General features: G+C 39.9%; 1 protein-coding gene across 5 annotated transcripts in view; it reads left to right on the forward strand.

Annotated features, from left to right (window-relative positions):
- Positions 1-25,093, forward strand: part of MYRIP (myosin VIIA and Rab interacting protein) — a 364,430-nt gene that overhangs the window by 85,083 nt on the left and 254,254 nt on the right. The gene's annotated exons all lie outside the window — the stretch shown is intronic.

The following is a 25,093-nucleotide window of genomic DNA, read 5'->3' on the forward strand; positions in this document are numbered from 1 at the left end:
TCAGGGAGGGTCAAGCAGAGTCATGTCATTTTCTTTTGGTACCCAGTGATTAAAATGCTAAAAGGTTTATACAGCAAGAGGCTACTGAATTCCCTTTTTTTATCAAAGCCCCCTCAGGGTTGTGGTTTCCTGTTTAGGGGAAATCTCAGATGTAGCTGTTGGCTGGGGGAACCATCATTGGTCTCTTGCATCCAGAGGCTCCCCTCTCAAAGATCCATGGAATTTGGGGGTTGGACCCACTGCTTTTCCCACAAGGATGGGGTGACAAACCTCATCCTTCTGATGGTACAGTTTGGAGAAAGCACTCCCCAGGGGAACACTGGGAGGAAGAATTATTTTAGGAAAAGAGTGAATAAAATACTGAAAAGAAGAGACGAGAAAGATAGAAAGAAGCTGCTGTGGTTGGATTGATCACCAACACAGAACTCCAAATTGAAACACCCTATCTTGGGGTTTTCCTCTCTTTTATCCCAAAGTCTACCATGCTGATACTGCAGAGAATTTGGAGAGCATGAAACAGCTCAAAATGAAATGAGAGACTTGAAGTCTAGTAAACTGCCAATCAGCCACACCATGTTTAACTAACAGGCATACTGATACTGAGTTTGCAAATCATATTGATTGTCAAAAAATAAGCTCTCAATTGTTATCATAGAGTACTTCAGAATAATGCTGAACAATCAACGTGCCATATTTAGCTTTAAACATGGTATTATAAATAGCTACTACAGGCATGTTTAAATCATTTATGACTTGATAAAATCATTTAAATAATGGAACAACTATCTTTCTATCTTTCTGACTATTTCAAAGTTGGTAATCCCATACTGTATCCTTCTTCCCTCACAACCTTATAACTGATTGTGAAATTCTTAATGTGTTGGTTAGAGCTGGATCTGGTTTTTGTCTGAATGTGACGATTCATCAAAATCAAAATGTTGCTCGGAGAAGGCTCAATTTCGATGAAGTTCTGACAGAATGGAAGCAGGGTTCGGCTAGAACTCTCCCTGCTAGGTTTTTCTGGTTGCCAGTTTAGCAGACCATTGGAAGATCTCTTCCCCACCCCTGCAGGAAGGGGAGGAGAGTGGCTGTTGGCAGCTAGTGGAAATTAGAGCAAACTAACTTATTTGGGTGACTAACCAGTCTAGTACAAGGATCAGGGGAGCTCAGAGGTGGCTTAAAAGCCATCTTTTCACCCCTACTCCCCAATTTGAGCTAAACAAAGAGCTTTTTGGCTGCAGGGAGGATCTGGGTCATTGGATTCAAGGAGACACCATGAATAAGACAGAGACTATCTGGTCCTTTGTATTATCAGGCAAGATCTTTTTTTACTCACTCTATTTTGTAGTGTTCAGTAACTGTCAATTACAAGGAAAATACTACACATCTTAAAGAAATATTTATTTCCCCTTTATTTGGCTTAAAGGGGGAAGGACTAGTCATTGGAGACTAGAGTGAAGTGCAAAGAAGTGAAAGAACAGGGATAGAAAGAGAATTCATATTTTTCATTTTTCTGTGAAGTCAACATAAAGTATTAGAGTACCTTACACTTATTTAAAACTATATCTAAAAATATTTTCTTGTGAAGAATATTTAGTAATGCAGCGTACAAAATGCAGTATATAAATATTTTCTTCGTGCAGATGGAAAATTGTTGGTGGTGCGTTTGAAGAACAAGGTATTAGAATTTGCTTGCCAAATTCTCCACAAGTTCCCTTCTGATTGCATCAAAAAGTTCACAAGCAGCATTTTTTTTTCAGCTGAACAATATCGGATTCATTAATATTCTTATGTCTAGCGAATGCAACTAGCTTGTTTTCGCAAAGTCCTGGTATCTTCCAGTTCTGCATTGAAATTAAATCTACCACATCATTTTATGTCATTTTTCAGGATCTTGAATCAATGTGTCTTGACTTGAAATACACTGTAGAAAAAAGGGTGGCCAAAAATGCATAGGAATTAAAATTTTGCAGAGCTGCAATTTGTGACAACAGTTAGATTCGGCTGAAACGATCAATTGATGTTATGTTTATTTGACACTTTGTTTGCCACAAGCCATGTAATATTTTCTGCACTGGAGCATGGAATCCGGTGTTTGTGATTGCAGAGGTTTGTTTTTCATTACGTTTGTTGAGAAGTGTTGGCATACTACGGTTTATGCTTTCTGAGCTTGCTGTATTTTGAAATCAGTGGAAAAGAAATATATCCTTTTTAAAATTATTCCTCTGCACCCCAGTTTTAATTTATAAAGGCAAAGATGTTGAATTGTTTAGGAGCGCCAGAAGCTCCCCCTGAGGCCCTCTTCCCCTCCCGCCTCGGCTCTGCCCCTTCCCTTGAGGCCCCATCCCCCATTCACTCCTCTTCCCCCTGTCCAGCCCAGGTCAGGCAGGACTCGCCTGCAGAGTTGGGGCTGGGAGCAGCAGCCGCCCGATGCAGGTAGGAGGCAGCCCTGGCTGAGTTAGGGGCTAGTGTGGGTGATGACCTGCCGCCTCCCCCCGCCCACAGTAACTGAACTTTGAGTGGTCCCCTTTTCGACTTTCCTGTCGAAAACCAGACACCTGGCAACCCTAGCTAAGGAGTTGTGGAACAGCTGCTCTACACAGCATGTTTGCAACTCAGGGCAGCATAATTATGATGCAAAGGTCGTATGATCGTATGCTGTTTTAAACAGTAGTAGTTCCCCTTTGCACTGTTAACATATTTTGGAAAAGGTGAGGATGGGAATGTCCGATATTGTGAGATGGCAATATAGTTTGCAATACTGGAGAGCCCAGAAAGAGTGTGAACGGGCTGAGATTTTTGGGAAATGGCCAACTTGTTCCCTCCGATCTCCGTTGTGCGTGGCAGCTGGAGGTTGTGACCAACCGTTGGTCATGTCACCTGGCTATTGCACTCTGCTGTTTTCCTCTGGTTCACAAGGACATGCTTGATTCAGCAGAATACTTAAGCATGCACTTCAGTGGTTTACTAAATAGGCATGGATTTTAAACGTGTAAAAAGTACTCTGCTGAGTTTAGGCTATGATGCAGTGAAGGGGTATGCAATTTGGTGGGGTCAATGATACCTTTTTGTATGGTTTATATATGGGAAGTGGAACAGTTGGCTCTTTAGCTGAATACCATTAGAGCTGCTTCATTCCTGTACATGAATTTGCAACTGTAATTCCTTTTGTAGCATTATTGTGGCAGAGCGTCAAGTCCTGTATGTAGTTACTGATCATTTTAATGCAAGCTCAGTATATAATCTGTTTGAAAAGCTTGTAAGTGGTTTTTATAATATAGAACTAATTAGTGCTCTGCATAGAGGAAAACTGAACAAATGAGTGTGTTTTACACGTATAGAACTAATTTAGAAAATGTAAATGGACAAAATGACCATGAAGAAATTTTGTCAATCTTTTATGAGGCTGTTACAAACATTAGATTCATACTTTTTCCCACCTCCTCCTTCTCTGGTTTAAACAGTAATTAAAAATGACCATATTTTTGTGTCTCGTTGGCGTCTGCATCATCAGAGAAGTCAGCATATTTTGAGTTTGGCTTCACAGTTCCAGAGTATAAAACAGTATCTCTGTATATCCTATATTAACAGTTTTAATGTAGTTTGCTCCTTTTGCCAGATACCCTGTTCTCCTTCTTGCTGATTTTGGAGTTGTGTTCCCTTCACGTATACCAAAAACCTTCCTCTTGTGCTGAGAAAAATCCAGGGTGGAGACCATGAATTTGTGTAAATCTGATGTCTATCCTAATCTTTTATGTCAGGAGAAGATTTAAAGATGCAACGCCCCCATAAAGTATATTTAAATAATGATTCCCAACCTATATTCACGTTCCTCTGAACTAGAAATGTTGGTCATTGGTATTTTAGATTGTAAAATCTTCAGAGCTGCAGTTGTCATTTACTGTACGTACAGTGCCTAGCACAACGGAACCCTAATTGTTTTGCTTATTTTTTGTATATATAAAATGAATGCTTATATTGGTTGCATTATGTCTCATGAGTACTAGAGGGCATAATCCCTTTAAAATTGTTTCTTCAGCATGTCTTTTTGGGCCAGAAAAGCGCTGAGACTTTTCAGATTCTAGCAACCAAGGATATAATCATGTAGCTAGGATTTAAGGGGGAGAGAGAGCAAATATCAAAGGTAGAAGATGTACTCAGTGTAAAGGAAACATTCAGTGGGCATTAGGCCCTGATTTAGAAAGATAATTAAGCATGTGCTTAAAATTAGGCACATGCTAGAGCAATTTCTTTTGACGTCAATGGGGCTACTCAAATGCTTAAAGTTAGTCATGTCCTTGTTGAATTAAGACCTTAATCCATGTGGCCTGGCTTTCAGAGGCTTTATTTTTATTAAAAGATTCTCCTAAAGAACGTACAAGTGTTATCTTTTTTTTATAGAGTCTGTTGTAGAATGGAATTTAAATTATATGAAATATTGACAAAGATTCAGCTAAAGGGAATATTGCCAATCAACATTTTTAACAGTCTGTTTTTGGCCTGATTTCCCCTGTGTTTTATACTGGTGTAACTCCACTGACTTTAACAGAGTTACTCCTGATTTACACTGCTTTAAGTGAGAAGAATATCTTCCCCAGTCTGTTGAAAAACTTCTAATGCTATTTCTTAGCTGCAAATTCAGTCTCATCCAGAATCCCTAGTGATTATTAAAACTACTCTCTATATGGCAATACATATATTAGAAAGCCCTTTTGTAAAATTCAGTTGAACACAAATACCTGGAAATCACTTGTTTTCTTAAACCAGTATATTTCTGGTGTGCGCACATACCTCATTGTGGCTTATTTTAGCATTCTGTTACATTTTTTTTCTTTTAAAATGTCTTTTCACTTCACAGTGGTACCATTAAATGTAGGTAAGTGAGGTGAACAGTATGCTCTCACATGCTCTGAATCAATTTGAAAAGATGACTTATCTTTTTAAGGATATGCTCTTAACTTTGCTCACAGAAATAAAACCTTTCTAGCCCTTTAAGGTCTATCTCCATTAAGAACAAAGAATACATTTTAATAATTCACACATTGAAAGGGCAGCTAAAATCAGTTTGGAGTAAGCACAATCTATGGTACAAATTTTAGACATTGTTAGATCCAGGGACAAAAATTATGTGCTCTTTGTACATGATGTGTCAGAGAAGTCAGACAACTTCTTTATATTTCAGTTCACCTAACTGAAAAAGGGGTGTAATGGCCTACCTCACAGGGCAGTGGAGGATTTATTCATGTTTGTAAAGCACTCTGAGATCCTAATGTGAAGGGAGAAATAAATGAAAAATGTGGTGGTGGTATAGTGGTATTCTCAAGTGCTGGTTCAGTTAACAGGATGCTGCCAAGTTGGTAGGTCTACAGTGTGACCTACTATAAACTTGCATGTTTATTTTCACTTTCCTCCTACTCCCTTAAATGATTTTTTTAAATGCTGGAAAAGTCTTAGAAAATGGATTTTTACTTATAGTTTTAAGTATCTCTACAAGAACAAACCTTTTTGGATACTTTGTTCTCTGTGTGGTCCACAGTTTCTACCCTAGTTCTTGGAGCAGGCAGTTATAAACATCCTCTATTATTTCTCTGGTAGCATCCAACGGAAATAACCGGGACTGGGGCCCCATTGTACCAGGTGCTGTACAAACCACACTGGGACTGTCCTCATCTCAAAACTTACAATCTGATTGGAAGAATCCTGCTTTTTGACGTGCTCAGAAACTGATGTGGATAAAAGCAAAGCAGCTAGGTTCAATTTTCTCTCTGTTTTTATATTCTAAGTGAGGGTAGTCAAAAAAGAATCCAAAGATAATACAGTGAATAAATAGCATATAATACAATAACTGTAGTAAAGTAGCATATAGGGAAGTTTAAACTTATTGATGCCACATGTTCATACATACTTGGGAAGTTTAATTACATAAAACATTATATAATTAAGTGACAAAAAGGCATCCTTTTAAAAAGTGGAAGTTAAATCCTAGTGAGGCAAATAGAAAGGAGCATAAACACTGGCAAATGAAGTGTAAAAATACAATTAGGAAGGCCAAAAAAGAATTTGAGGAACAATTAGCCAAAGACTCAAAAAGTAATAGCAATTTTTTTTAAGTACATCAGAAGCAGGAAGCCTGCTAAACCACCAGTGGGGCCACTGGACGGTCGAGGGGCTAAAGGAGCACTCATGGGCGATAAGGCTATTGCAGAGAGAATAAATGAATTCTTTGCATCGGTCTTCATGGTTGAGGATGTGAGGGAGATTCCCAAACATGAGCCATTCTTTTTAGATCTGAGGAACTGTCCCAGATTGAGATATGTTGCCTCTATATAAATTCATGGTATGCCCACATCTTGAATACTGTGTGCCGATGTGGTCGCCCCATCTCAAAAGATATACTGGACTTGGAAAAGGTTTAGAAAAGGACAACAAAAATGATTAAGGATATGGAACCATTTCCGTATGAGGGGAGATTAATAAGACTGGGACTTTTCAGCTTGGAAAAGAGACTACGGGGATATAAGATCGAGGTCTATAAAATCATGACTGATGTGGAGAAAGTAAATATGGAAGTGTTATTTACTCTCTCTCATAATACAAGAACTAGGGGTCACCCAATGAAATTAATAGGCATCAGGTTTAAAACAAACAAAAGGAAGTATTTCTTCACACAACACACAGTCAACCTGTGGAACTCCTTGCCTGAGGATGTTGTGAAAGTCAAGACCATAACAGGGTTCAAAAAAGAACTAGATAAATTCATGGAGGATAGGTCCATCAATGGCTATTAGCCAGGATGGGCAGGAATGGTGTCCCTAGCTTCTGTTTGCCAGAAGCTGGGGGAATGAGCAACAGAGGATGGATCACTTGATGATTACCTGTTCTGTTCATTCCCTCCTGGGGCACCTGGCACTGGCCACTGTCGGAAGACAGGATACTGGAGTAGATGGACCGTTTGTTTGACCCAGTAGGGCCGTTCTTATGTTCTTATGACATTGTCTTCATTAAAATTAATTACCAAATATGAAATTTTAGAATAATTAATATTTTTGTCACTGTTTCTAATTAAATTAGAAACAAAGAACTAAATCACCAGTGATGAAGCTGCATGGTAGCCAGAAAAATCTCACTTTAATTGGGCAGTGTTTCAGTTTGTGATAATTAGTAAAATATACAAAGCATATTTGCTCTGTAGCCTTTCAAGCTGAAGAAAACAGGAAGCACACATCATCCGTATTACTTCGAGGTAACAACAACAGATGTCACAAGGATTGTAATGGCAGGAGAAGAGAACTATTGAACGGGCAAGATGTCTGAAACCAACAAAATAATTGTTCTCATTATATTGACAATACATACCAGACCCCTTCTTTAGAAGTACTTTATGCCTTTAATGCTGGAAATAATTTTTTTATTTATATTCACATTCATGAATTCAAAGATTGAATGGTTAAGGGAATGGGCCACATACCTTTTCACCTCTAAATTACTGGTTCAAATCCAGCCTTAGCTGGTAGTAACAGATTGTAGTTAAGCTCTGACAGCTGCTCAGTACCCTGTCTTGAAATGAGTTGTTGGTCTCAGTTCAGGTCTCTGTGAACAAGTGCCAACATTACAAAAACCAAAACAAAACCCACAGTCACCCTTGGCAGTTTTAATGCAAAGAGCAAGGATTGACTGCACATCTGGAGACTTAATTATTCTCTGACCCCTCAAAGGGGATCTTTGCTTTTGTCAGCTTGTGGCCAGGCAGCAGTCACACCCAATTATTGGAGTGCCTCATTGAGTTTGTGCCCTGAGCTTTACTGCATCTGAGACTTGAACCAAGACTCTTTAGATCTGTGCACACGAGCTCAGGAAAGTGAGCAACATAAGCACGTTTCGCAGCCACCCCAGTTTGAGCTGGGCTGAACTTGTCTCCGTTAGAAGCTGTTCTTATCTGCACATCTTATAACCTTTAAAATAAATTAAAATATTTTAGAATGATACATAAACAGATGCATTAAATGTCATATTTGTGAAAAGACCAGTGCGTTTGCATGTAGCTTTCTTAAATACAGCTCCTTCAGTGCTGGAGACCATGAAGTTGTCTTGCCTCTGTGAACCATATTATTTGTGGGTACAATTTAAAAATCAGTTGTTAGGATGGGCTGTGTGTTCACCAGGTGTGTAAGTAATCGCCACCTCTGTTCTACGCAGACAACAAATATACCCAGCCTAGCCTTTTCCTTGATCATTTCTTTTGTGGCAGCAATAGTTTCTCGTGGACTTCTGCAATATTCCCTCTGCTCAATAAAGTAATGCTTAGCCTCTGACTTATATCCATAAATAAAAAAAATAATGTTAAGGTTAGCTCTTTGGGTTGCAAATAAAGCATTGAAAATGCATAAAGCAATGTAAAGTTCCCTTTCTGTGTGTACAGACAGCCTAAAATGATCCCTCCGAGAGATGACTTCCCCCAAGTATCTCAATGGTCTGTTAAATCAGAAACCTAAAAGGTGAGAAATGAAGTGTTAACATTCTTAACTGGTTCCCTGTTGATTAATCCAGCTAATGTGTATATTGCACAATCCCAGATTACTTCCCAGACTTCCCTGTGCAAAAAGTCTCTACTGTCTCTGTTTCCTCTCCAGTTGCCAGAACCCCAGCTTCCCTAGCTCTCATAACAATGCCCATAATGCAACTGTGCAGTCAATATAAAAATCCGCAATGCACTGAAAGTATGGGAACAATTTAGAATAGCTTGAATTTAATATCAGAAGACTTTGTATTGCCTTTTATTTTTTATTTTCAGAACTAATAAATTAAGCCTGCTCCTTTGGTTGCTTTCTATGCAGTCAACCCTGCTCTTTTTCTTGAAATTTTGTCCCTTCTTGGCTTCCATGATGCTTCTCTTTCCTGGTTCAATACCCTTCAGCGTGTCCTTTGCAGGATCTTCCTCACCTTCCCCCATCTGTTGTGGGGGTTCCACTGGGCTCTGTCCTTGGTCTCCTTCTCTCTCTACACCTTATGTCTGGGTAATCTCATCCACGGATATACATTCTACTACTGATCTCTAAGGTGATGACTCACAGATCTATCTGTCTCCCTCTGTCCAAACTAAAATCTCAGCCTGTCTCTTCTGACACCTCCTTTTAGAGGTCTAGCCATCAGTTCTAGCTTGACATAGCTAAAACAGAGTTCCCCTACACACCTCCTTTCTCAGTCACTATGCACAACACTACCATCCTGCTGGTCACTCCAGCCCACAACGTGGGCATTCTCTTCAACTTCTCTCCAGATTCTCATCTCCGGGCTATATTTAAACCTTGCAAATTCTTTCTGAATAACATCTCTAAAGAGACAGCCTTTCCTATCCAGTCACACAGCTAAAACTCTCACCTAGGCTCTCATTATCTCATGTCTGTATTACTGCAACATCCTTTTCTCTGGCCTTGACAAATGTAATTTTGCCTCACTGATATCCTTTCAAAATGCTGCTGCAAAGATCATTTTCCTAGCCTGTTGCTTTGTCCATGTTTGAATCCTTCCACTGCATCCTCCTCCTTCTTTTGCATCAAGCACAAAGGTACTTGTCTTTTTGCTTTCAAGGCCTTTCACAGTTAGTCCCCATCCTCCTATAATCTTTTATTCACTATCAAGATATTGACTCCTACCATTTGTCCGGTAACTCCACTCTCCATCATCCACTTGTTACATTTTCAAATGAGCATCTTTGTGCTTTCTCCCATGCTACCTCTTGTGCTTGGGAAGCACTCCCTGAAAACATCCTCATTATCCTTCTTCAAATCTCTCCTTTGCTGTGATGTCTACAAAAAACTTGACAGCGATCAGGCGGGTGGTGACATAACTGCCTATCATGCTGACCGGTACTGTCTTATTGTTTACTTATACTCCCCTGTCTGACTGCCTGTATCCATCTGTTGTATGCCCCAGCATTCAGTCATTATACAAGCATGTCAAGCAATTTAAAATTTGCACATATGGAACTTTCTGAATGGTATTTGAAACAAATTTTTGGCTGTTGTGTAAACTATATAACTGTTATAAGGTAGGTCAAAAATTTCAGTGAGCCAGTCTGACCACGATCTTGTAGATGAGTGGTGGTGTGGTGGTTTTCTTTTTTTTTAATGCTAAGGACTAAACTGTTCTATTGACTTACTCCAGTTTACATTGGTGCTATGTGAGAAGACTTTTTCCCTGCCATCTGTATAAGGCCTGCTTAGGGATTAGAAAATGAACTGTGTTCTATCGGCTTGTGCTGATATGTCAAACTGTTTATCAGCTCTCACCACTCACCCTTTAAAACTCGGATGCAGGAAATAAGTGAAATTATTTAATTGTTAAACAAAGAAGAATGTATAAAAACACAGGAAAAACTTGTGTGAATAATTGCCATGGCATTTAGCAGTAAAGTATTATTGAAAATAAAAGCTTCCTCCTTTAGGGTGAACTATTTGAAAAGAAACAAACTTTTCAATGTGGATTTGACCTTTTGTTTTCTTAAGGCTTTTCTACATTGGCACTTTACAGCACTGTAACTTTCTCGCTCAGGGGTGTGAAAAAACACACCCCCTGAGCACAGCCAGTTTCAGCGCTGTAAAGCGCCAGTGTGGACAGTGCACCAGTGCTGGGAGCCGTGCTCCTCGTGGAGGTGGGTTTTTTTTTTAGAGCGCTAGGAGAGCTCTCTCCCAGCACTCTGCTGCAACTACACAAGCCACATTAAAGCGCTGGCAGTGTGGACTAGCCCTTATTCAATAAATTCTTGGGGCGGCAGCTCTTGCTGCATGCAGAAATACTAAGGCTGATTGACTGTGTGTGGTTGTACAGAACACGTTCCAGATTGTAGGCTTTGTGTTTTGTAAGTCCATTTTCTGTTGTGAGAAGTGAGATTGAATTTTTCCCCTCTATACAGGACTTAGGTAGCAATCAGATCATTTTGTACTTTAAAAATTGCCAACGATAGCACGTTTGATAAAACAGAAGCAGCGCAACCATCCTCCCTGTTGCTCAACCCCATTGTCTTGGCTTCATCTTTCACTATACCCTCTCCTTTGACCTACTAGTCGCTTCTTTCTGCATAACATCTCCTCTCCTTCCCTTTCTGCTCACTGCCAAAACACCAGTCCAAGCCCTGGTCATCATGCATCTTGACTACAGAAACCTTCTTCTCTCTCAATTTGGTGCCTTCCACCTCATCTGATAATGGCTAGGCCAGTTGAGAGTTGTGAACAATGCTACTTGACTGGCTAAGAATTGCACGCATCCTATTATATTTATTTGTTACCCCATCTCTCCTTGCCTTGCTCGTTAGTCCTGCCTACCTGTTAGGTTTTATCTTTTGGACTGCAAGCTCTTTGGGGTAGGGATGTCATTGTATATTTATACAGCACCTGGGGTCCGACATGGTTGAGGCCTTTAGTCACTACTACAATATAAATGTTCAATAGTACTAAGTAAGCTTGCTGTCTGGAGTTTTGGGCTAGAATCCTCACTTTAGAAATAGAGGAAGGCCGCCAAGATTACGTGAGTGCAGGACCTGAAGGTGGTGCTAGGGGACAAGGGTGACTTTATATGTACCCTCATTCCCAGCTGGAGGCCAGTTTGGCCCCCTGCCTGCATTAGAGTAGCCTCAGGACTGCCCAGCTGCAACAGTCTCCATGGGCTATTCCAGTAGATCTCCAGCCATGGCACACAGAATCCTAGAAATGTAGGGGTGGAAGGGACTTGGTAAAGTCATCAAATCCAGCCCCCTGTGCTGAGGCAGTATACCTGACGATCCCTGAAAAATATTTGTCCAGCCTGTTCTTAAAATCCTTCAGTGATGAAGATTCCTCAATTTCCCTTGCAAACCTATTTCAGAGCTTAACTACCCTTACTGTTAAAATGTTTTACCTAATATCTAACCTAATTCTCACTTGCTTCACATTGAGCCCATTACTTCTTGTCCTACTTCCAGTGAACATAGAGAACAATTGATAACAGTCCTCTTTATAACAGTGCGTAACATATTTGAAGACTGTTACCAGGCCCCTTCTCAGGATTCTTTTCTCAGGGTCCTCATAGGTCAGGTTTTCTAAACCTTTTATCATTTTTGTTGCTCTCCTCTGGACTCTCTCTTTTCAATTTGTCCACATATTTCCTAAAGTGTGGCACCCAGAATGGGACATAATACTCCAGATGGGGCCTCACCGGTGCCGAGTAGAGTGGAACAGTTACCTCCCGTGTCTTACATAGGACACTCCTTTTAATACACCCCAGAATATTAGCCTTTTTTTGGTAACTGCATCACATTGACTCATATATATTCAATTTGTGATGCGCTATGACCCCTAGATCAGGGGTTCTCAAACTGGGGGTTGAGACCCCTCAGGGGTTCTCAAGGTTTTTACATGGGTGTCACGAGCTGTCAGCCTCCACCCCAAACCCCACTTTGCCTCCAGCATTTATAGAAGTGATAAATATATCAAAAAGTATTTTTAATTTATAAGGGGCGGGGGGGAGGTCAAAGTCAAAGGCTTCCTCTGTGAAAGGGGTCACCAGTACAAAAGTTTGCAAACCACTGCCCTAGATCCTTTTCAGCAGTTCTACCACCTAACCAGTTATTCCTCATTTTGTAATTTTTGCATTTGATTTTCCTTCCTAAGAGAAGTACTTTGCACTTTATTGAATATCATCTTGTGGAATTCAGACCAGTTCTCCAATTTGTCCAGGTTATTTTGAATTCTAATCCTATCCTCCAAAGTGCTTGCAACCCCTTTCATCTTGGTGTCATTTAAACATTTTATAAGCTTACTTTCCACTCCATTATGCAAGTCATTTAATGAAAATGTTGAATAGTACCAGCTCTAGGACTGACCCCTGTGGGACCCCACTAGATACGTCCCCCCAGTTTGACAGCAAACCATTGATAACCACTCTTTGAGTACAGTCTTTCAACCGGTTGAGCAGCACATAATAATTTAATCTAAACCACATATCCCTAGTTTGCCTATGAGAATATTGTTGGGACTGTGTCAAAAGCATTATTAAAATCAAGATATATCATGTCTACTACTTTCCCTCCATTCTCTAGGCCAGTAACCCTGTCAAAAAGGAAATTAGGTTTGTTTGTCTTGATTTGTTCTTGACAAATCTGTGCTGGCTATTCCTTTTAACCATGTTATCTTCCAGGTGCATACAAATTGATTGACTAATAATTTGTTTCAGTAACTTTCCAGGTATCCAAGTTAGGCTGCTGATCTATAATTCCATGGGTCCTCTGTGTTTCCCTTTTTAAAGATAGGTACTATGTTTGCCTTTCTCCAGTCTCTAGGACCTCCATGAGTTCTCAAAGATAATTGCTAATGGTTCTAAGTTTGCTTCAACTAGTTCCTTAAGTATCCTAGGATGAATTTCATAAGGCCCTGCTGACTTGAATAATCTAATTTATCTTAATACTCTTTAACCTGTTCTTCTCCTATTTTGGCTTACATTCATTCCCCCTTGTTGTTAATATCAATTGTGTTGCATATCTGGTCACTATTAACCTTTTTTTGTAAAGACTGGAGCAAAATAGAACCTACAAAACTAGCCCTGATGTGAGCAGATCTGGTACCTGTGAGTTTTCAAGTGGATTGCATTGGGTTGATTTTATGCTTTTAAAGCCCTAAATGGTTCCTTGATAGACCTCCTCTCTCTTTGTCATACTGCCACAATTGCTATAAACAAAAGTTCTCAAACTGAAGTTTTCTTGTTTTGAACAGAATAAGAGTGTTGCTAGAAGAGTGGTCTCTGTGAAGACTCCTTTTATCTGGAATTTGCTGCTTCTTTTGGTTTGCCATCGTCGGTCCACTTTACTAACTCACAGATCTTGCAAGAGCTATATTTTCCCCAAGGCATTTAAGGAAGAGGTGAGCTGAGGGGTGGCAAGACATTATTTACTACTTTGCTATTATGGCTGTTGGCAGGAGCTGATGTTTAAGTTGTGGTGCAATTTAATATTTATCTTACAGTAATACTGAGAGGTCCAGATCAGGATTGGGGCTTCATTGACCACAGAGATGAAGATGCAACTTCATTCCATTTTCTTGTACATTACTGTGAATTTTTATATTACTATTTAATATTCTTATTAGAACACCATTGTTTAAAAAGCTATCTAAATATCAAAGTATAGCAATATTCTGATTCCAACCCCAGCTTCACTTTGTACCCGAAGCCTGACTATCATCCACACCAATATCCTATCCTCCTCTACTGAGTACAGTAAAAAGAAAAGGAGTACCTGTGGCACCTTAGAAACTAACAAATACAGCTGAAGCTCACGAAAGCTTATGCTCAAATAAATTGGTTAGTCTCTAAGGTGCCACAAGGACTCCTTTTCTTTCTGCGAATACAGACTAACACGGCTGCTACTCTGAAACCTGAGTACAGTAAGTTACTGTACTTGCACACACATAAGCCAGGTTTGTAAGTTCCACAGTAAAGCGTACTTCTTTGAGTAACCATAAAGTTTAAACCCACACGGTGCCTTCAGTCAGTAGGCAGAGCTCCCACTGAGGACATTCAGCGTTCTGAGCACAAGCTGATGATAGTCTCACTTTCAGTGTTTTTAAAACATCCCAAATGTAAACTGTATGTACTTCAGATAATTTAATTTTTTTTGAAAGTCCATTTCAAAAGGATTCCTTTGTGGGCACTGCCTCAAAATTTTTTAAATTTTGCATTAAGACGTGAGCTAAGTCCCTTACCCACCAAAAGGCTAATATTCTGCAGTGGTTTTAATATGAGCATATATAAATCACACCCTCTTAGGCAGTTACAATTACCTTGTATTTTCTTAGGATGCTTTACTAAATTAAATCTTCCTGATTGTGGTTTCATAGGATTTAAAAAGTGAAATTGTTGCAACAATCTCGTGTAGCCCTTTGAAGCACTGTTGCTAGATGCTGTAGCGTGTACTGAATAAAATGAATGACAATTACACCGTTCTGTTAAGTAAAATGGATTATATTCTCTCCTTGCTTTCAGGGGTAAGGGTGGGAGGAATCTGGCCCAAAGTTATCTTTTTCAGTTTATTTTGAAATAAAATAATCAATTCCTAGAGTTTTCTCTGAATTTATTTTTTACACTAATCTTACTATCAGTAAGGGGGGAGAGCTGGCCCAGTGGTTAGGACAATAGTCTGGGACTTCGGAGACCTGGTTAAAGACTCTGATCTGCCACAGACTTCCTGTGTGATTTTCGGCAAGTCACTTAGCCTCTCTGTGTCTCAGTTTACCCCATGTGTAAAATAGGGATAACCGCACGGTCCTATCACACAAGGGTGTTGTGAGGATAAACATATTAAAGATTGTGAGGCTCTCAGATACTATGGGAATGAGTGCAATATAAATACTGAGATAGTAATTCCAAGTGTGTGTGTATTATAATTAAACAAAAGATGACAATGACTGGAGAAGTTCTTGGATTTGAAATACCATAGACTTTTCTGGAGTCTGTTTTTGGACAGTTAAAAGTATGGAATTCTAGATGCAAATGATCTTTTCCCCCAGTATAGGAGTTCTTTATCAAGATGGAAATACAGTATACTAACAAAATCTCCCTGGCCTTATCTACTCACAGTGAGTGAAATTCATGCTTCTCACAGAAAGACATTTGTGCTATTTATACTTTGTCTCTTGAGGGTTTTAGGGAAGTGTTAGGAATTCATTTTTCCAGTCCCATGGGCAGGCTGCAGGGTTGGGGTTTCTGGGGTTACATGGGATTTCCATGTATTTGTAGGGCCCTGCAGTCCAATCCCAGACTGACATAAACTCATTCCACATTCCCTTACATGTCAATCGGTTTGAGGTTGGTTTGTAGCTTCACCCCCCACTCAGCTATTTTACCTGTTAAGCAACACCCCCACCACACACCTACCAGTCACCCTCATCAGCTGGATTAACGTTTGTGAGGTTGCGTGGGTTGGCTTTTTGCGCCATGTGTGAATTTCATAAAGCGTAAGAGCTTTTTTCAACTCTTTGGAGAGGTCCTGGAGACAACTTTTTGTCTCCTTCTGGGTTGGAGAGCTCTCTCTCTATCCTGCTGGGAAGGGCAGTTGACAGCACCTGCTCAGATTTCTTTGTAGTCCCTTAAAGTCAGGTTTACAAATTAGTTGGATTTATAATGATCTGACCAAAATTTCTAGTATGAGATACAGCTGAATATATTTTGTAACATATATTGTTAAGTTATTAGAAAATAAAAAGCCATTTGGCAATGGATTATTTTTCTAATATTAGTTTACTTCAAGTAAATATGTCATTCTAAATTATCATCAATATGACTAGGGGGGAAAAATGCAGCAGCAGCTGGATATGCTTTTTATTTTCCCAGTGTGTATCCAACAATATTTTAGTTCATGAGAAATCGGGAGAAACTAGCTAGCTTGTAGGCACAATTCTAATTTTTTATATGATTGAATTAATAAATTGCAGTGGGATCTCTGTGTAATAACATTATGCAGCCACATGTATGCCTAAAGGATTCATCATGATTAATATTTTTACACTGATCACCAAATTAAAATAAGGATAATCGGCAGCTTTTCCAGCTTCTTGGCCTTTTTGCTAAGCTCAAGTGCATACTCCTACTCTCACTGAAGTCTGTGAGAGACTTGGCTTCTTTGGGAGCTGCATTGGGACTCAAGTTTAATATCAGTTTGACATCTGACATGTCCCCTGTCTGAGAGCTATGGCCTGATCTCATCCTGGCCCAAACTCATTCCACATCCCCAAACATGCCAGTCAATTTCTATATGAAATTTCTAGCTGTCGTCTACATTTAAACACCTAAAAATAGAAGCATCCCAAATTGGAGGCCACCTTAGAAATTCTACCATAGTGAATCCCCCAAAATCTGAGGGGAGTGTAAGAGAATCAGGTTTAGAATTCAGGAGTTCCTAATTCCCAGTTCCATACTCCAGTCCCATGCATAAAGAAATGGAGGAAGAGAACTTTCCCTTGGTTTCTTGGCTCGTAACAAATATACTAAACATAAATGTTATTGTATAAAATTAAAAAACATTTTAATGCAGTTCCCCCTGATAATAGGAACCATAAGTGTTTAATAAATTAAGCTTACTATTTGAATTCATACTGTGTTCTAAATTTGTTTGAGAGATGTGGGACATTAAGGGGGACACTATGCTATAAAATTTATTAAAACGGAAAGAATTCCTAAAATCTAAATTACTTCTTTCTGTTTGCTTTTTTTCATTTTTCTGTTGTCATTGTCCAAGAGAAGAGTAATCACTTTTGGGTTTTTGTGCACTAGCACAATGCTGCACTCTCTGGATTCTGCACAATACAGAGCAATATTTATTTGTAAAAATCTGTTCTGTTTAAATTAAACAAGAAATCAAATTGTTGTTGATCTTGTGTTTTGCAAAACCTTGGAATGAACTAAGTTTTGTAAAATTGCTTTGTTAGAGTCTATGTCCTTTAAAATGATTAAGTCTTTGTTTTGCAGTCTAAAAATAGAGATAGGTGCCCAAGATAATTTTGAGTCTGTTTATTAAAAATAACTTTGACTCCTAAATTATTAATGTTGTCTTGCTATCAGGGACAGGCTTTGATAAACCTTTTCCAACAATTATTTTCAGTAATTACATTTTGCTTCAGGTTCTTTGTTGTTAATGGAATTTCACTGAGCCTTGCAGAGCTATGCTTATCATTAATGGAAAAAAAAGATAATTCTCAGATTACCATGACATTAAGTAATTTCAGGAGGTTTACATAAGTCTGAGATCGATATAGCAGTCCTAAGAGACAGAGAATTGATAACCCAATATTTGCTATTTGGCAGTTTTCCCCTTAATGGCTTGAAAGCACATCAGCGGCAGATAGAATGAATACATGGTTGAGAGACAAAATGAAATGGGAGTCTGGAATGGATGCAAAATCTTGGCCAAAAAAATAAGGGTTTAGATGAATCTGAGTACAGTGGTTTGATAAAAGGTGGTGGTGATTATTTTATTACCTTTCATATTTCAATGTACGCTTGTTGTATACACCTTTCTACATGTAAGTCTATATGTGTGAGTCTGTGAAATAGGGCCCTGTCCTCCCAACAGCCAGTATGTGTGAGAGCTAGAAAGAAAGTGAGCAAGATACATGCAAATCAGTAGAACAAAACGCAAAATGCACCAGAAAAAAGGCACTTTGCTCTTATCATGAGGAATGAAATGTGGAAAGAAACAGAAATGAGCTGTGCATGTTTTGTTCACTGTAGGCAAAAATGGTTTGGCAATTACGTGCTGTGCTACGGCTTGGGGGTGAGGGGAGGAGAGCACAGTGGATTGCTACGCATGGGCTATTTAAGATGAAGTTTGGGAATAGTTTGGAAAGCCCAAGATTTGTTTGTACAGCTCCGTTGGCCCTGCAATGTTCTGTGTACAGGGTGCAGAGCGTCTTTTTGAACTTGTTTGCTTGTGGGTATGTATCTTCCAGTTGTCAGATACTGCGGTAAGTGTTGTGATACTCTGTCCATGAGTTTGCTGGTTTCCTAGGCAAAGAATTGTAAGGTATCTACACCAACACAGACGTGCATTTGTGATCATGCCAGGCTGAAAGGAGAAAAGAAACAGCACAGTTAAATGACTGTAGTTCACACTGTTAGTTCCCTTCTGTTCTGGTCTTCATTCATGCCTTAACATATACGCTGTTTTGGATAGGGCCCTGATAATTGTTCACTCCAGAGCATCCTCTGAACAGTGCCACACAGTCACTTATGAAATGCATAGATTATTATTTGGGGGTGGGGGACACAGGACACTTCACACCACGCCCATTTCGTTACAAGACTCTTGCTGCTGGATGCTAAGTAAGCCAGGCTGTTTTACTGAATATAAGAGGTGAGAATGATCGCTGGAGCAGAGGGAGCAAGTGCCCTGACTCAAGGAAGTCCCCCTCGTGAGGAAAGTACTGAAGCACATGTTCAATTTTCAATAGCTAAATGTATGATAAATTTGATGTAAAGCATGTGTCCTTCAGTCCTTCCCTGGATATTGGACCTCGAGATGTCTCAGTTTTCAAAATGCTGGTAAATTTCACGCTCTAATTTAGGAACTTGTTGGCAGCCGGGAAACTGAGAAGAATCTTGTCATTTTCATGTTGTTCATGCTGCCTTGAAAAGCTATGGCCAGCATCAGAAGTATCTAACGGAGAGGACCAAAATAACCAGTAGGGAGGATTAGAAAAGAAGAAACCTCCTACTCCCCTTTCACAACAGACAAATGGGGGACAGCGGGCTTCTAATTTATCAAGCACATGCTGTCTGGAACCTGATATAAAGGGTGGAGCTCCTCCTGTGGTCTAGGGACAGCAGCCTTGTAGGAATTGCAAAGTTCTCATCCTCAAAGAAAACCTGCACAACACTTTAAAAAGACAGTCCACCTGGCAGCTTAAATTTCATTGCTGTGCTAAACACTAGAAATCACGGACTCAACAGAGACACAGGATTTGTGGCTTATTACAACAATCTCTAACCCGCTCACCCCCTCTTTTTGTCTTACGACTGCCGAGGTGTTAACGGGCCCCTCTGCCTTGATGGTCCCTTACAATATGTACTAACTACTTATTCTAAAAAAAACGAGGAGTCCTTGTGGCACCTTAGAGACTAACAAATTTATTTGGGCATAAGCTTTCGTGGGCTAGAACCCACTTCATCAGATACATGGAGTGGAAAATACAGTAGCAGGTATAAATACATAGCACATGAAAGGATGGGAGTTCTAAACAATTTGTTCCATCTTGCATTTTGATGTGATGCTGGGAATATCTTTCCCAGACCAGAAGAAGAGCTCTGTGTGGCTGGAAAGCTTTTGTCTCTCACCAACAGACGTAAAAGATTTACATCACCTACCTTGTCACTTTAATATCCTGGGACCAACATGGCTACAACTACATTGCATAGAGAGGGACACAGACAAAAGTTAAAACAAACTTTTTTCATTAAGGAAAAATTACTAACGGCGACAGGATCCAAGATGTTTTAGAATATATCCAGACTTTAAAATCCTTACAAACTTTGGTTGCTTTCTCTACTACTATTAACTTTACTGATCACGTCCCCTCTAATGTATGTGGGAACGTAAACAAATACTTTAATAGAGAGGCAGTGTCATCCAGTAGCTAGGGCATTGGATTGGGACTCTAGTGACCTGGATTCCATCTCTGGCTCTGCTGTTGACATACTATGTGACCCTGGGCAAATCCCTTCACCTCTGTGCCTCTATTTTCACTCTTACTATTTGCTTGTCTAGAGCACCCATTTCATAACTGCTGTTCTGACCTATGACCTGGTTGGCAGGTTCTGCCCCTTCTAGCCCTTGAGTCAACTCAGAGTCCATTTTCACAGAGGGCAGTAGGTTCAGAGATCCTTCTGCAGGGCTGCTCAACTGCTGCTTCTCTGCACAGGGCTATTTTGGCGCTTCCATCGATCTTGTTTTAATATAGGGTAATCCATTCCATGGTATTGGAGTTAGTAGAAAGACTATGTAAACCTTTCAAAAGGGAGTGAATATCACCCTTGGTTAACATCTGGACTTTCTTCTGGACTTTCCTCTGCATCTCAGTACAGAAATAGTTTGGTTAAGATTATATCACAAGCTAACAAAAATTTGGGCAAGCTCAACTGATGTTCTGGGGGCCAATCTTAAGAAAAAATTAAGACATGCATTATGTGTTGTATGTCCAAATAAAGAGTACCACTGGGAAAGTGTTCTCTGCCTTAAATTGGGGAAAGTGGGAAAGAGGGAGGCAATTGTGTGAATTAAAAACAGAGAACAAAGATTGTATTGCTTGTATTCTGAATATCTTAACTTTCTCTGAGTCATCACAAATGTTACTTAAACATAAAATTTTTATATTGGAAAGCACCTCAGGCAATATAGCGATTCGACTGTTTTGTAAAGCAAGTGCAGTGTTACTTATACGAAGCAATTCTATTCTCTCAGGTACTTGCATATTTCAGCTCTGGGTTTTTTTTTCTTCATGTTTTTGATTTACCCATGAGACCTTAATAGTAGCTAGACAGTTTTTAAAAATGCATATTATGTACCCAATAGGCCAGTACTGTTGAATATATATAATTACATTTCCATAACGTTTGAGTGCATGCTATTAAATATATTTGGCATCTACTACAGCAACATGCCCAAAGTACAATGTGGATTAATGATGGCAAAAGGAAATCTTAAGGTTGCAGTTCTCCTTAAAGATTCCGCTACTAGTATTTCAGATCAGTTGGTTTTACATTTTTCTGGGACACGTACATCTATTGATCTTTTTTCTGTACGTTATCACTGTAGTTCTGTGAGTAGGGTGCCTGGGAAACATTCTGTTTCTCTTATTCAAATTGAAATGTGATAAAGTTAAGGCTCGTCTACACTACAGAGTCTGGGCTGGTATAGCTATGTTGACAAAGCCCCCTAGTGGAGATGCATGTAAGCTGGCAGAAGGAGTTCTGCTGTACCACCTCCCAGAGGAACATTAGGTATTCTAAGGCCATGTCCACACTACAGGGGCTATATCGGCATAACTATGGTTCTGTAGCTATTGCTGGCATAACCCTGTAGTGTAGATGCAGCCTACACTAATGGAAGAGGTTTTTTCTACCAGTGTAGGAACACCATCTTCCTGAATGGTGATAGCCAGGTTGACAGAAGCATTCTTCCGTTAACCTTGCTGCATCTATGCTAGGGGTCAGGCTGGAATAGCTATGTTGCTCAGTAGTGTGGATTTTAAGTGTAGACTAGGTCTAACAAAAGCCCTCTTTTGTTGGTATAGTTGCGTTTACACAGGAGGTTTTGCTGGCATAACTATGTTGGCTCGTGGGCTGTGACTTTTCTCCACACTCCTGCCCAGCATAGCTATGCCAGCTAAATTTTGTTGTACCAGCTACGCCTTAGTTTTTGAAATTCGTGTTTAGATGATTGAGTTGCAGAGTCGTACAGAGAAATCTTGACCTTGTTCGTTCTTTTACTCCAACATGAACCACTACATATATTCTTTAGGTTTTATGTTGATTGTCATTTAAGTATTATGTCCTTCATTCCATGTATCTTTCCAAAACTATTAACAACAGTAAAGTGCAATGACAAAACCATCTTCTGATATCAAATATGTTGTTCAAATTAAAAAGATGTAGGGGTTTGATTATAATCTGAAACATAGGGGAATGCATCATCAGGTTTCCTAAAAACTCCTTCATTTTTTCAATAAGAGTAGTAGATTTTTCAAAATACATTGCAATGTACAATTGCTTATTTCAAATTAGAAATGTACTGTGGCCTTTGGTGCAATGACATTTTTCTTTTAAAAAGCTTCTTCTAGAACAAAGGGAAGCAATCAAGCTGGCAAAACGTTCAATAGCAATTCAAACTGAATAGATGAGAGGCAAGTAATTAATAGTTTTGTTGAGATACATAGTATGTTGGATGTTAAAAACCTGATGAAACAATGAACCAAGCAAATTATCTCCTTTTTGGCCAGTATCAGTAAGTTTTATACAAATAATTTGATGGGCAACACAAAATTAATCTAATAAATGCAGGCATATTTAAGAAACATTCCCAATTAACTGTGTGTTTACAAGATTTTTTTTTTAAATGGGAAGATCAAGGACAAGTATATTGTGGAATCAAAAAATGAACGGCATATAGGAATTAAGAAGCACATGATAGGCATTAATAGTAAGAATGCAGGTTCTCTGCTGGGCAACCTGCAACCAAACTAGGTCATACCACAGATGCTAGTGAAGTTAAACTATTCACCGTGCAGGAGATGGAAGATTTATATGAGAATTTCAAGATGTTTGATATCCGTGTATCACAGAAAGGCATCACATGCTGTTTTTAGGCTGAGTTAATATTTAAATGCTTGCAGAATATACTCCGAACAATAACACTGCAATGCTAAGTGATGCCGCATGGAAGGTGGGGGTGGGGGTCTGACAGTTCCAGCCTAAACTGGGACAGCAGTCGAGCTCTCTGCCCTGGCTGGAACTCCGTGGCTGGAGCCCCTTCATCCGAGGGCCCCCCCTCACTTGCTGCACTCTCCCCCCCCGAATGGTGCAGCCCTGAGACCAGAAAAGCTCTGTGCCCCTGCCGTGGCCACAGCATGGAGTGAGGGTTCCTCCAGCTGCAGGCCATGACGGGGGGCGGGAGATTTTTCGGGGTGCCACAAGTCTGCCACCGATGCCCCCCCCGGCAGTGCGAAGTTTGGGGAGGCTTAGCCTCCCCTTGCCTCCATTACGTGCCGCCCATGAGCATAAAGTATTGCAAAGACATTACAGAAAGGAGCTCTAAAACCAAACCGATCCAGGGGAAAAGCAGCATTTCTGTGCAAACAGAATGTGATGGAGGCACAGTCAGCCACCAAAGACCCAGGATCCAAAGCCTACAATGTTTTATTTTAAATATACATTATTTATGTGTGTATTTTGCAGGTTACTTTTGACTGTCATGGAGCTTAATAAGGTTCTGCTGTTTTAAGGTTCTGTCACAGTGCGAGCTGGCCCTTTAAGGGAGAACTGGTTCTGCCTCCCCTGTGACTAGTTTACCTCTCAGTCCCTGGGTCACGTGACAGGGTCATGTATGTGAATAGATCCCGTGAATAGATCTGTCTGCGGAAGATAATGGCAGTCTGAGTTCAGTCAGGAGAAATGCCCAGAGGAGTAGGAGGGCTGTGTGAGCTTTCCACATGGAGAGAGAATCTCTCTCTTGTTCCCGGGTAGAGGGCCTGGGGAGAGCAAGCCGGCAGGCTTTACAGCGCAAAACCTCAGCGGGGCAAGTCTAAGAATTGTGCAACAGAAGGAGGCGAGGTGGAAGATTTGTGGTGTTTTGAACTATTATGTTAATAAACTAGACTACGAGAAGAGGCGGATTATTTTGAAGAAGGGAAATAGAGGCAGTGGCTGGGCATAATGCTGGACTGGGTATGCTCAGACTGCAGGGCCTCTTTTTTAGCCACTTGTGCCCTCTCTACCAGTTGGGTTCTGTGACCCCAACTGTATCCAGCCTGAAAGATCTACCTGCCATTGCAAGCCAGCAGTAAACATTCTGCAACTTTAGAAAGGATTGTAGCACTTGAGTTTAGGGTGGATCAGCAGAGAATACCTGTGCAAGGTCATAGAAACAGCCTCTCTTCTGTATCTTCAGAAGAATAGGAGTACTTGTGGCACCTTAGAGACTCACAAATTTATTTGAGCATAAGCTTTCGTGAGCTACAGCTCACGTCATCGGATGCATTCAGTGGAAAATACAGTGGGGAGATTTATATACATAGAGAACATGAAACAATGGGTGTTCACGTAAGGTGAGCTATTACCAGCAGGAGAGCGGGGGTTGGGGGAGACCTTTAGTAGTGATGATCAAGATGGGCCATTTGTTAGTCTCTAAGGTGCCACAAGTACTTCTTTTCTTTTTGCGACTGCTAACGGCTGCGACTAACACGGCTGCTACTCTGAAACCTTCAGAAGAATAAACTCTCTTTATGAACTCAGTAGCTCTTCTGATAGAAATATACAGGTTACTGCAATTTTAATGATCCTTCAATGCTAGAGGTTTATTTCTCTGCAGAATTTATCTTCATTGTGTAGACATCCTATTAGTTCTTGACTGATTAATGTTAAAACTGCAACCCTTTCTCTGTTGAGGAGCTCTGAATAGCCAGATGGCAGACAATTTGTTGTTAAAACTAAGTTTTCCGTGAGAAATGAGAATGATGTGAAGGTATCTCATGACAACACGCACAAATGTATGAGAAAGGTAGATAATACAAACTATATAATATATTTCCATTTGTTAAATGTTGGAGAGAATGCATTGCTAGAAATTCTTTTGCTCTGGCAGTGGTAGCAATAAAGCAAGCTCTCTCCACCTTTTTCTATAAATGATCTCAACTGAAATAGTCTTGAAGTTCACAAGATCTTTTTATATAATGGAATTGAGGGAAGCAGGAATCCTATACACCAGGTTCTAAATGTTATACCTGGATAAATGGAGAGCTTTAAGTTTTAGTGCAGTTAATCCCCCAGTTAGTTTGAGATACTTGTATAGATAAGCAACAGC

The sequence above is a fragment of the Natator depressus genome, chromosome 2, assembly GCF_965152275.1.
Source record: "Natator depressus isolate rNatDep1 chromosome 2, rNatDep2.hap1, whole genome shotgun sequence".
Taxonomy (NCBI): domain Eukaryota; kingdom Metazoa; phylum Chordata; order Testudines; family Cheloniidae; genus Natator; species Natator depressus.